This window comes from Peromyscus eremicus, chromosome 1 (assembly GCF_949786415.1).
Source record: "Peromyscus eremicus chromosome 1, PerEre_H2_v1, whole genome shotgun sequence".
NCBI classification, from domain to species: domain Eukaryota; kingdom Metazoa; phylum Chordata; class Mammalia; order Rodentia; family Cricetidae; genus Peromyscus; species Peromyscus eremicus.
Genome location: NC_081416.1, coordinates 140511568 through 140521556, shown reverse-complemented (window position 1 = coordinate 140521556; position 9989 = coordinate 140511568). Strand labels below are relative to the sequence as shown.

Here is a 9989-nt window from a genome sequence, read left to right as displayed (position 1 = left end):
GTGAGAGTAAAACTGCTCATTTTATCAATCTGTTGCTCCCCTCTGCACCAGGATGGCCTGCTGGAGTTACAGGCCTGCGTTATCATATCCAGCTTCTCCTCTCTTTAAATATTAAATCCTCTCAGTGTGTCTGAGTTTAAACTCTTCCATTGTTAAATGGAAGATTGATATGGATGGAGTTATTGTCATAGGAGTCTAGGATAGAGAGGTACAAGGCAAGCAAATGACATCACTGGGTACTGGCCACACACACTCTAGTTAGACCAGACTACCGAGCTGGCTGGACTCAGAGGCTGACCTGACTTGTAGTTCATTCTTACGTATTGAGTTCTATTTTGTTCCATATTTTCTTGTTCCACTATTTTGTAATTAGGACAAGGTGAGAGGTTCAATTAGTCTAAGAATGCTTAGCCACACCTCAACCTGTCTTACTCCATTATTTTTATCCTTCTGAACATAAACCTAATTCCCACCTACAGTTATTTTAAAAATATATAGTAAGTCAGCTGAAAAGACATGTGGGGTATGGGGCTAAGGACTGCCACCACCCTTAGGCATGGCTCTGGTGAGTGAGTTGCTCAGTGGTGGTGGGCAGGACCATCTAGTGAGTCTTGCAGTACCCAAGACATTTCGGGTACACCAGTTCAAAGTCAGAATCAATGTCATAATAGGGATCTTCAGTAATGAGTTGTTTCTATGGATCATAGCTCCCAAGTAGTTCAATTTTAGCTTTGCAGATTTTAACTTGATTTTTTTTCTATTCAAATCTCTCAGATTGCTTTCATCCATACATGGTACATAATCAAATGTGGCAAAGTCTTCTCTTGTAATCTGCCGAGGAAAAATCCCATGTTTCCTCATTCAGCTCTGCCCAAGATAGTCAGGGGGGTTCCCCACTTCATAGGTAGATGTAGCCTAACTGTTTATCCTCCAATTATCTGAAACATTTTTATCAGTTACCAATTCTGAAAACTGCTTCTACAATGGCTGACCGGCAAATGTTACTGAGACACATGAACGATGTGACTTGGACCCAACCTCTACCATCTTTCAGTACAAACCCTGGTGCCCAAAGATGGTGTCTACATGTAAAATTTTAATGGTGTCTCTGATTTTCAACATGACAATGTTTGGAAGTAAATACAACAAAAATAACTAGGCTTGGGATTTTGAAGTAGAGCAGTGTATCACACACATAAACACACCACACATTCTCTCTCTCTCTCTCTCTCTCTCTCTCTCTCTCCCTACCCAAAGAGGGAAACAAACCTGAATACCAAAATAGTCTGCCACAGAAGGAAAACACCGTGCCATGTGTGGACAAGACATCTCTGCAGGCAGCAAGGTGGAGGAAGACAGGGTCCCAGCCCTCAGCCCCCCACCCCCTGCTCTGAGATGAGGCCCTTGAGGAGCAAGAGAGTTCTCCCTTAGCCCTTTTCATCCCTTAAATAACAAATTTCTTCTCCATTTCCATCACCCTCCCAGTCTGTCAGTACAGGCTCTCTCTAAACCAGTCACAGTAGAGGCTTGCTTAGCTGGTTGATGCCTTGAGTACCATGCTCAGCACACACACACACACACACACACACACACACACACACACACACACTCAAGTTTCTTGCAAATGCCATTGTTATTTAGGGGCTATAACATTTTGCAGTGGTATGTGAAAAAAACAACAGAACCATTGATGGCCCAGCTCTGGTCCTCCTTCTGCCCGGCTCTAAGGCCCTGCCAGATGAGGACATTGCTACAGTCATTCAAGTGCAAACTGCTCCCTCCCAGAGCCAGTTAGCTCAGACCCCTCTAGGACAACCCTTCTCAAGGCTCCCCAGTGGAAACCATGGCAACCATGAGTGACTCAGTAACACCAGGGAAGCCAGCAGCACATCTGGATCCTAAAGATGAGGCAGTCTTTCCGATTCCACTGGTGGTGGGGGTGGAGGGTAGTGGGGCTGCTATTGTTTCATTCAAATCATTTAGGTATACTGCAATACCAGTAAATTTATTGTCTTTTCCATCGACAGGAATCAGATGTGATGAATATAATAATTCACTTGTCCTGGAGCCACTAGAAAAATGGCTTGGGCTTCTGATGAGTGTCAGGGACAAGGATAGAATCTCTAGTTAGTGGAAAAATACAGACCCCCATAAGACAGGGAACTAGATCATCTTACAGTCAGGTTGCCTAGCAACAGGACATTGAGGCAGAGCCCTTGACCCTTTCACCCTGTAAACATCCTATACAAACATCCTGTTAGCTTGCCGCACCTTATGCAGATGACAGCTTCTTGCTCCCCACACCCTGCAGGAACTAAATAAACCCTCTTGGAGAAAAATAAAGTTGCACCTTGATCAGAATCCAGACTTGGTGTGTTTCCTTGTATCTCCTGTCCCTATCATTCCATCCTTAGGGTGGTCGAGAACCCGTTGAAGCCCTGCAGGCGGGGCAGATGAGCAGAGAGGAAAACATTAGAAACTATTTCAGAAGTCTCGTTGTTGGTAGGACAGGAGTTTAAAGTGAGAAGCTAGAACATCAGGCAAGTGTTTCAGGTTTTACAGTAAGTATGTATCCTATGTATATAAATGTGCGAATGTGTGTGAGTATGCCTGTGTATGTGTGAGTGTGCCTGTGTGTGAGTGTGCCTGTGTGTGTACCTGCGCATGAGTGTGAGTGAGTGTGCCTGTGTGTGAATATGTATGCCTAGACTGGTGTGTGAGTGTGCCTGTGTATGAGTGTGCATGTGTGTGTACCTGTGCATGTGTGTGAGTGTGCCTATGTGTGTGTACCTGTGCATGAGTGTCAGTGTGCCTGTGTGTATGAGTGTGCCCTGTGTGAGTGTGTATACCTGTGCATGTGTGTGAGTATTCATGTGTGTGAGAGTATACATGTGTGTGTACATGAGTGTGTGTTTGTGCACATCAATGGGCACCCTCCAGATGTGAAAAGCAGAACTATGCACATATGTGGGGAGCAGTCTATCCATTGGAGACCACCTGGGTTGTTCTTTCAATATCTTTAATTTTAAAACATATAAAAGGAAGGGAAACACTATTAACTTAATGATGTTTTATGGCATTTTACATTTTTTATTAATCTGGAGAAGATTTGTGGACACCTGGGAAATCTTCTGTGAGGAAGAAAGGTCTTTACTATTGAGAACACTGCTGTGCTGACCCGAAGGCCCTCTCGGACTGGGCAGTGATGCCCCTGCTGAATGCTGCCAGCTCTGAGGACTGGGTGGCTGCAAGCCTCAGAACCCACTTTACTGGCTTTTCTCTATCCAAGCCATTTCAAATAGAAATTCATGGCCTTAAATAAAAATGAAGGATGAAAGACCAAGACCCTTTGGGAAATTAAAACTCTTTAAAAAGACAAAGGCTGAACACTTTATTGTCGAATTGCTAAGTGTTCTTAATCTCCAGGCAAACTTGACACAATATTTTCAATCTCTGTAAAATCCAGTGTTTGCCACTAAAATACAGTGCCAGTAAACTCACCTGAGTAAATACACATATCCTGATTCTGGCATTATTATCAAAACCACAAGGGGATCAGGAGATAGTGGGTTTTGATTTGTTTTGTTTTTGCATTAATGATTAAAGTCTAACCCTGTCTAACAGTATAACAGTATAGTTTATTTTTAAATTTCTATATGCTGGCTCCACCATATCAATATCAGTCACACACACACACACACACACACACACACACACACACACACTCGTGCTCACACACACACTTCACGCATGCACCCTTCGAACGTATGTCCAGTGCACACTCTCTTAGACCAGAGGGTGAGACAAAGGTCTCCAGGACAGCTTCTCACTGTAGCACAGGACATTGCATTATTCTTTCTGGAGGATGTCAAGTCGTTTATTTTTATGATAACTGTTCATGGGTAAGTCACAGGTATCAAGGGAAACCTTGCCGTGAGGCATGTAAATTACACATTCAGGATGCCAGTGGCATTCTGTAGGAGCTGTGACAACTGGCTGGCCTCCTCCAGAATGCCCGGAGCTAGGACATAACTCTCGCGCCTCTTCCAAATCCAACAGCTCAGAGAACACTTCTTTGGCAGAAAGTGTGTTGCTGTAAGAAATATGATTGCAACGGAAGGTAGGGTGCACACCTATAGTCTCAGGAGTCAAGAGGCTCGTGAGCCGGAGGCCATCCTAGGCTGTATAAAAACCAGAGTCTGTAGCAAAATGAACAAATGGAAATAAGAAATTCATTTTTAAAAAATCTTTGTCTACTCTACCAGATATTCTATGTGACATTTAATTCATTTCTACATTCACATCAGAACTCTCTCAGAATCAAAGGCTGGGAGTCCAGGGTGAGGAAATGCTCACAGGCCAAGTGCAAGTATTCAGACTGCTCCCGTGAGGGCCTCGTTCCCTCTCTATGTGATTCTGAGACTGGGGTGCCAACACATTGCCGCTCATGCCCATGGTGTCTGGGATTCTCTGAAATCTTCTGAGCTCCAGTCTGCCCCCCTCCACCTCCTCCTTCTAAAACGGCCCGAGCTTTTTATGACAGTCTATTAGATTTAGGCAAATCATGTTCAGTTCTTATACTACCTTTCTACCAAATACAAAATTGGAATCCAGGTATGGCGAGCCATGCCTGTAATCACAACACTCAAGAAGCTGAAACAGGGGGATTTCAAATTCTAAACCAGCCTGAGTGATGCAACAAGACTGTTTCAGAGGCAGGGAGTATGCGTTATGAGCAATTTCCCAACACAGTCAAGCAAAGTGTTCTGGTCCTGCTGCCATCTTGGCAGTAGCTGCTAGGGGACGGTTTCAGCTTAGAAAGGCGTGCTTTCCTCTTTTAGCGGTGACCCTTCTCAGGGAACATAGTAAAATAGAGCTAAATTTTTTTTTTATTTTAAAAAAGTCACACTTTTATTTAAGGCTTAGGAAAAGAATCTAGATGAAAAGCAACACAGTGTCAGATTAAGCCATTTTAATTGCATGACCGACACCGCCTCCCACCCCCCACCCCAAAACCAGGTGGCTTCAGACAGGGTTCTGTCGTCAGTGCTGTGGGCTGCTCACCACTAGATGGAGCCATTGCCTACAGTGCGCACCCGGCCTCTGCACTTTTTGCCTTGGGGAAGGGCAAAGAAAAATCCCAGTTTACTTTAACATATAGCATCTTCTACTCAACATTAACAAGATCACAAATGCCTCTGAGCCATGTCCTTCTTTGTCAGAGGCTTTCTCCTGAAATCAGGATCCTCTTCAGCCTTCCACAGGCTTGGAGGATGGTGGTGATTTAGGCTGCATCTTAAGGTAACACAGGCACCACCACACCTGCAGAAGCCTGCATCTACTGCCGTTTAGAAGAAAAGGCTCAATCTGAAATTGTTCTGGAGAGAAGCAGGATTGAAGTCAACAATGAGCTTGAGAGAAGTGCACTGCCCCTGAGGAACGCATTTAGCTACAGGAGGAAGATCTCACCCTCTGGAGCCTAGGGAGTAGGTGGCTAGGGTGTAGGTGCCTTAGGCTGTCTGGATGTGTGTCCTCCTTAGGCAATGATAACACTTTACCCTCTTCAAATGAGACAGTGACTTGAGGCATCTTCTACCCTGTAAAATAACAATGCTGGCTCCATTTCCTGCAGTGAGCTTTATTTGCAATAAAGCTGGGACCTGGGGAGCAGTTGAGCAGGAACTGTCAGTAGGGATGAGGGCAGAGGGACAAAGAAAAAAATCACCCAGCAAGCATCGCTGCAGAGGCAGCCAAGATGCACGTCAGTGGAGGTGTCCGGCTGCACTGGTGCCTGTTTTTCTCACGTGTGTCTATTACTATGAAATGACTCAGAGAAATACTGACGTTACAGCTTTACTAGTGGATGCTGCAGATTGAGCCTAGGGCCTTGTATATGCCAAGCACATATACTCTTCCACTCTACCACTGAACTGCAACCCCCAGTCCCAGCAGTGGCAGCTTTAAAGAGAATCTCAGAACACCTGAACTACTATGGGATAGTTCTTCCCTAGTGATGTGCCAAAGGGTAAAAGTGAGGGGAAAAGGTAAAGGAGGCTACCTTCTCTGGGACTCCCCAGTCACGTCAATTCTAGGATTTACGCATCTACAGAGACAGCCCACAGACAGGGCCAGGGAGCCCATGAGCTGGGTGGCACTGGTCCACGTCTATTTCCAAGCACTAGGATTTGCCACAGCTTGACAGTGAGAAATCTGGTACTTCATATATGTGACACTCCTGCTGTAGGCAGGGACAAATCCCTCTTTCAGATCAAGAAAGAAGAGGGTTCTGTAACAGACCTTGAACACATTCCTCTCGAGGGAGCAAAGCATGTGTCAGCTTGGCAGCCCATGTGGGAAAAGCAGAGCCGCACCCTTCTGGAGACTAGAGACAGAAAGGCGACTGTGGGGGCCTCCTTCTCCTCCTTCCCTCTCTCCACAGCACTCAGGCACCACTGTGATCCAATGGGCAAGGCAAGTGTTATTTTAAGAACTAAAATTTCCCAGAACCCTGCAACACTCCAAGAACGTTCAAAGAAAGCTATTTTTGTCCTTTGAAGGTTAGGCTAATATTTAATCCTTCTCCTTGAATCGTCTAATTTATTGCAAAGATAAGCCCTTCTCCAGGTTCCCAAGAGAAAACTGCGTCCACAGTGTGAAGCTTTTACTTTCTAGTGACAAGCAAGGACAGTGCTAAGGTGAGTCTTAGGAGCCTCCAAGGGACGATTTGGACCACATGTTTGCAGAAGCCCTAAGTCACTGCAGGGATGAGACTAGATCGCTTCTTTGTGAACTTTCTCTCTGTCCCTAGATTCCAAGGCCACTAAGAAAGTTTCACATGAGTTATAGAAAGCAAGATATCACCTTTCTATGGGTCACATCCAAATTATGAAGTAAAAAAGGCAAAAGAGAATTCATTTGTATTTCTTTTATAAGATAACTGTACACTTTTTCTGTTGCCTAGTGCAAATTTGCTTAATTACAGGAGATTTTTAATTTTTTAAATTAATCTTAAATACATGTCAACATTTTTTTCTCCCAATCTAGCCTTGGACTACTGTAACTGGAGACTACCTGTCTTTCCAAAAGTGGCCCGCGCTGTCTCCCACTCTGGTCCCCTGTGTGAATGCTCACTTTGTACAAATGACATAGGGGAGAGAGGCAGATGCCCGCATTGAGATCGTAGGACAGGCAGAGGCTGAAGGAAAGGGAAAGGAAAAAGAGATTTCACACACGTGCGACTGTGACAGAACAGGGGTGGCCATACATAGAGAAAACAGGCTCAAAATCAAAACCCTCACAATGGACAGGACTGTCTCAGGAAAGTCATTTCACCGAAATAACTATCCACACACCTGATGTCAAAGCACTTGAACATACACGGTGACCATGCATAGCTCTGGTAGATTCGTTGATAACCTAACATCAATAGTAAGAGGCTTCGGTGTCCAGTTTTCAAAAATGGACAGAGTATCCAGACAGAAAGTCAATAATGATAGACTTGATCCATGTTATAAACCAAATGGATCTGACAGACCTATATAGACATCCAGCAGCAGAATGCTCATCCCTCCTGAGTGTGCGCAGCAGTCTCTAAGCAGATCAAATGCCAGGCTGAAAAACAAGTCATCAATCCAACAAAACAAAAAGAAACTAATATCAAATTCCTCCTCTAAGTATAATGAACAACTATAGAAATTAACACCGAAAGAAAATTGGACAATTAACAAATCAACAGGACAGAAACAACCCACCTTTGAAAAGCCACTAGGCCTAAGAAGAAATCAAGACAGAAATTAGAAAATACCTTGAAATAAACAAAAATAAAATGTACCAAATTCTACATACAGGTTCAGCAAAAGCAGCCCTGAGAGGGGCGTTTAAAGCAAGAAATATCTGAGTTAAAAAGCAATCTAAGGCCAATAACCTGACTTCATATCTCAGGGAAATGAAGAAGGAGGAGGAGGAGGAAAAGAAGGAGGAAGAGAAGGAGACGGAGACAGAGGAAGGGGTGGGAGGAAGAGGAGGAGGAGGAAGGAGAAGGGGGGAGAAGAAAACACCTAGCTACAATGACAGAAGGGAGGAAATAGAAGAACAGAAATAAATGTAACAAAGAATAGAAAATTTACTTCAGGATTAACAAAATGTACAAGTTTTATTTTTAACTTAAAATTAATTAGCATACAAAATTTTAGATTATGTTAGATTATGTAAGAGCACCCCTGAACAGTGTGTCCTAGTGCATCTTCCTCCTCCTCCATCAGCCGCAGTCCTGGCTCTTCCATTGTTTCAGTGCAACCACAGATTTCACTGAAAGGCTTCAGAGGAGGTAGCTCTGAAGGTCGAGGTGGTTACCAATGTGGCTGCCATGATTGAGAAATTCCTGAGGTTAGCCTGATGATTCAAGGCTCTCTCACCCAAAAGTGAAGTCCCATACCCACAACCCAAGACGGACGTATGGGACTGTCAGACAGGATTTCTGCCCACTCTTGTCAGCCATGGAGAAAAGGTCAACTAAGATCCAGGAAACAAACAACACATGTCGCTTTACCAACTCAGTGTTCCTTTATGGTGAATTTGGTGAAGCCTAAAAGCACAGGTGCCACCAGGTATCTGGCTTCTGTTTCTTAGGCAGCTGTTGATTTTTTTCCCCCAAGCACCAGCTCAGACAGCAAATCCAGTGAATGCCTTGGCTGCAACATCAATCCCCATTTCTTGTGCGTTGTGCTACACTTGGACCACTTTGGATGGGTTTATGGCCTCTGTATACCCACACTGGGTAAGTTGCAGAAAAATGTAAAGTATGTGGAGTGGGGGGTGTGGAGAGGGTGATCTTCTGAATCAGTTTTGTTGGATTTGTGGATCACACCTTCAGTTCATTTAGCAAAACCAAAACATTTGACCCATTTCAAACATAACATGGAAAGCCCCCCAAAGAAACGTAGGCTATAGCTATGCTCAGAAAGAACCTAATAGAAAGCTGACCATAAGCTATGTCCCAAATTATCTGAAAGTGTCTCCTGGAAAGAATTGCAGGTGTGTGCTGTGATGCTCCCATACCTGAAGCAGAAAAGTTACAAGTGGCATGACATGGCACAGACTGGCACTCACAGTGACAGCCTGTGACCTGAAACTGAGGAACACAGAGGAGTAACAAAGAGGTCAAGAGGCAGGTCAGGCCAGCCAGGACACCTTCTGGTATATTTCATGACGGTCAGGTAGCCAGACATAACAGAGGGTCAGTCAGGAGGAGGGCAAGATGGCGGAAGAGGAAGTGGGGACACACGGGTATCAAGCAGGGGCCACTAACAGAGTTTGACTGAGTTTTGATAGTTTATCCTCCTGTGTGAGCTTGCCTGTTTCTGCTGATCATGTTCAATATCCACCCAAACTCAGGTCTTTGTGCAGCTCAGTGCCTACAACTTCCAAAAAAGTGATCGTTAAAGTATTTAACAAGAACAGTTGTACGCAAAGCTACTTATCCCATTATACGTTTGAATTAAAAATACGTTGTCACTTTTTGAGTAGAAAATAAAATGAAAGAATGCAAAAAATATATATAGGTGAAGAAACCAAGTGGGCATTTCTCCAAAGAAGACATCTAAACAGCTACTAGGTTTTCGGAAGGGTGTTCAGCATCACTGGAAACTGGGGAAGTGTGAATCAAACCAGGATAAGATGGCTGTTGCTGGAACAAAGAGGAAGAAACAAGAGTTGGTACAGATGTGGAAAAAATGAGTCCTACATCACTTGTAGGGATGCAAACTAGTCCCTATGAGAAACAATGGCAAGGCTCCTCCAAAAATTGAAAACAAAACAACTTATATGTGGTCCAGCTAACTTCTGGTATACATACAGAATTAAAACCAGCCTGTCAACTGCACCACTGTTCACAATAGTGAAGACACGGAACAACCCATGGATGAGTAAAGAAATAGCATGTGCATGAAATATTGCTCTGCTCTAAGGAAGGTGGTTCTTCCCTTTGTGGA

The 9989-nt window shown here is 44.1% G+C and overlaps 1 pseudogene; it reads right to left on the bottom strand.

Annotated features, from left to right (window-relative positions):
* Positions 1-601: 601 nt before the first annotated feature.
* LOC131918605 (low molecular weight phosphotyrosine protein phosphatase-like) lies at positions 602-1047 on the bottom strand (annotated as a pseudogene).
* Between the last annotated feature and the right edge of the window lie 8942 nt (positions 1048-9989).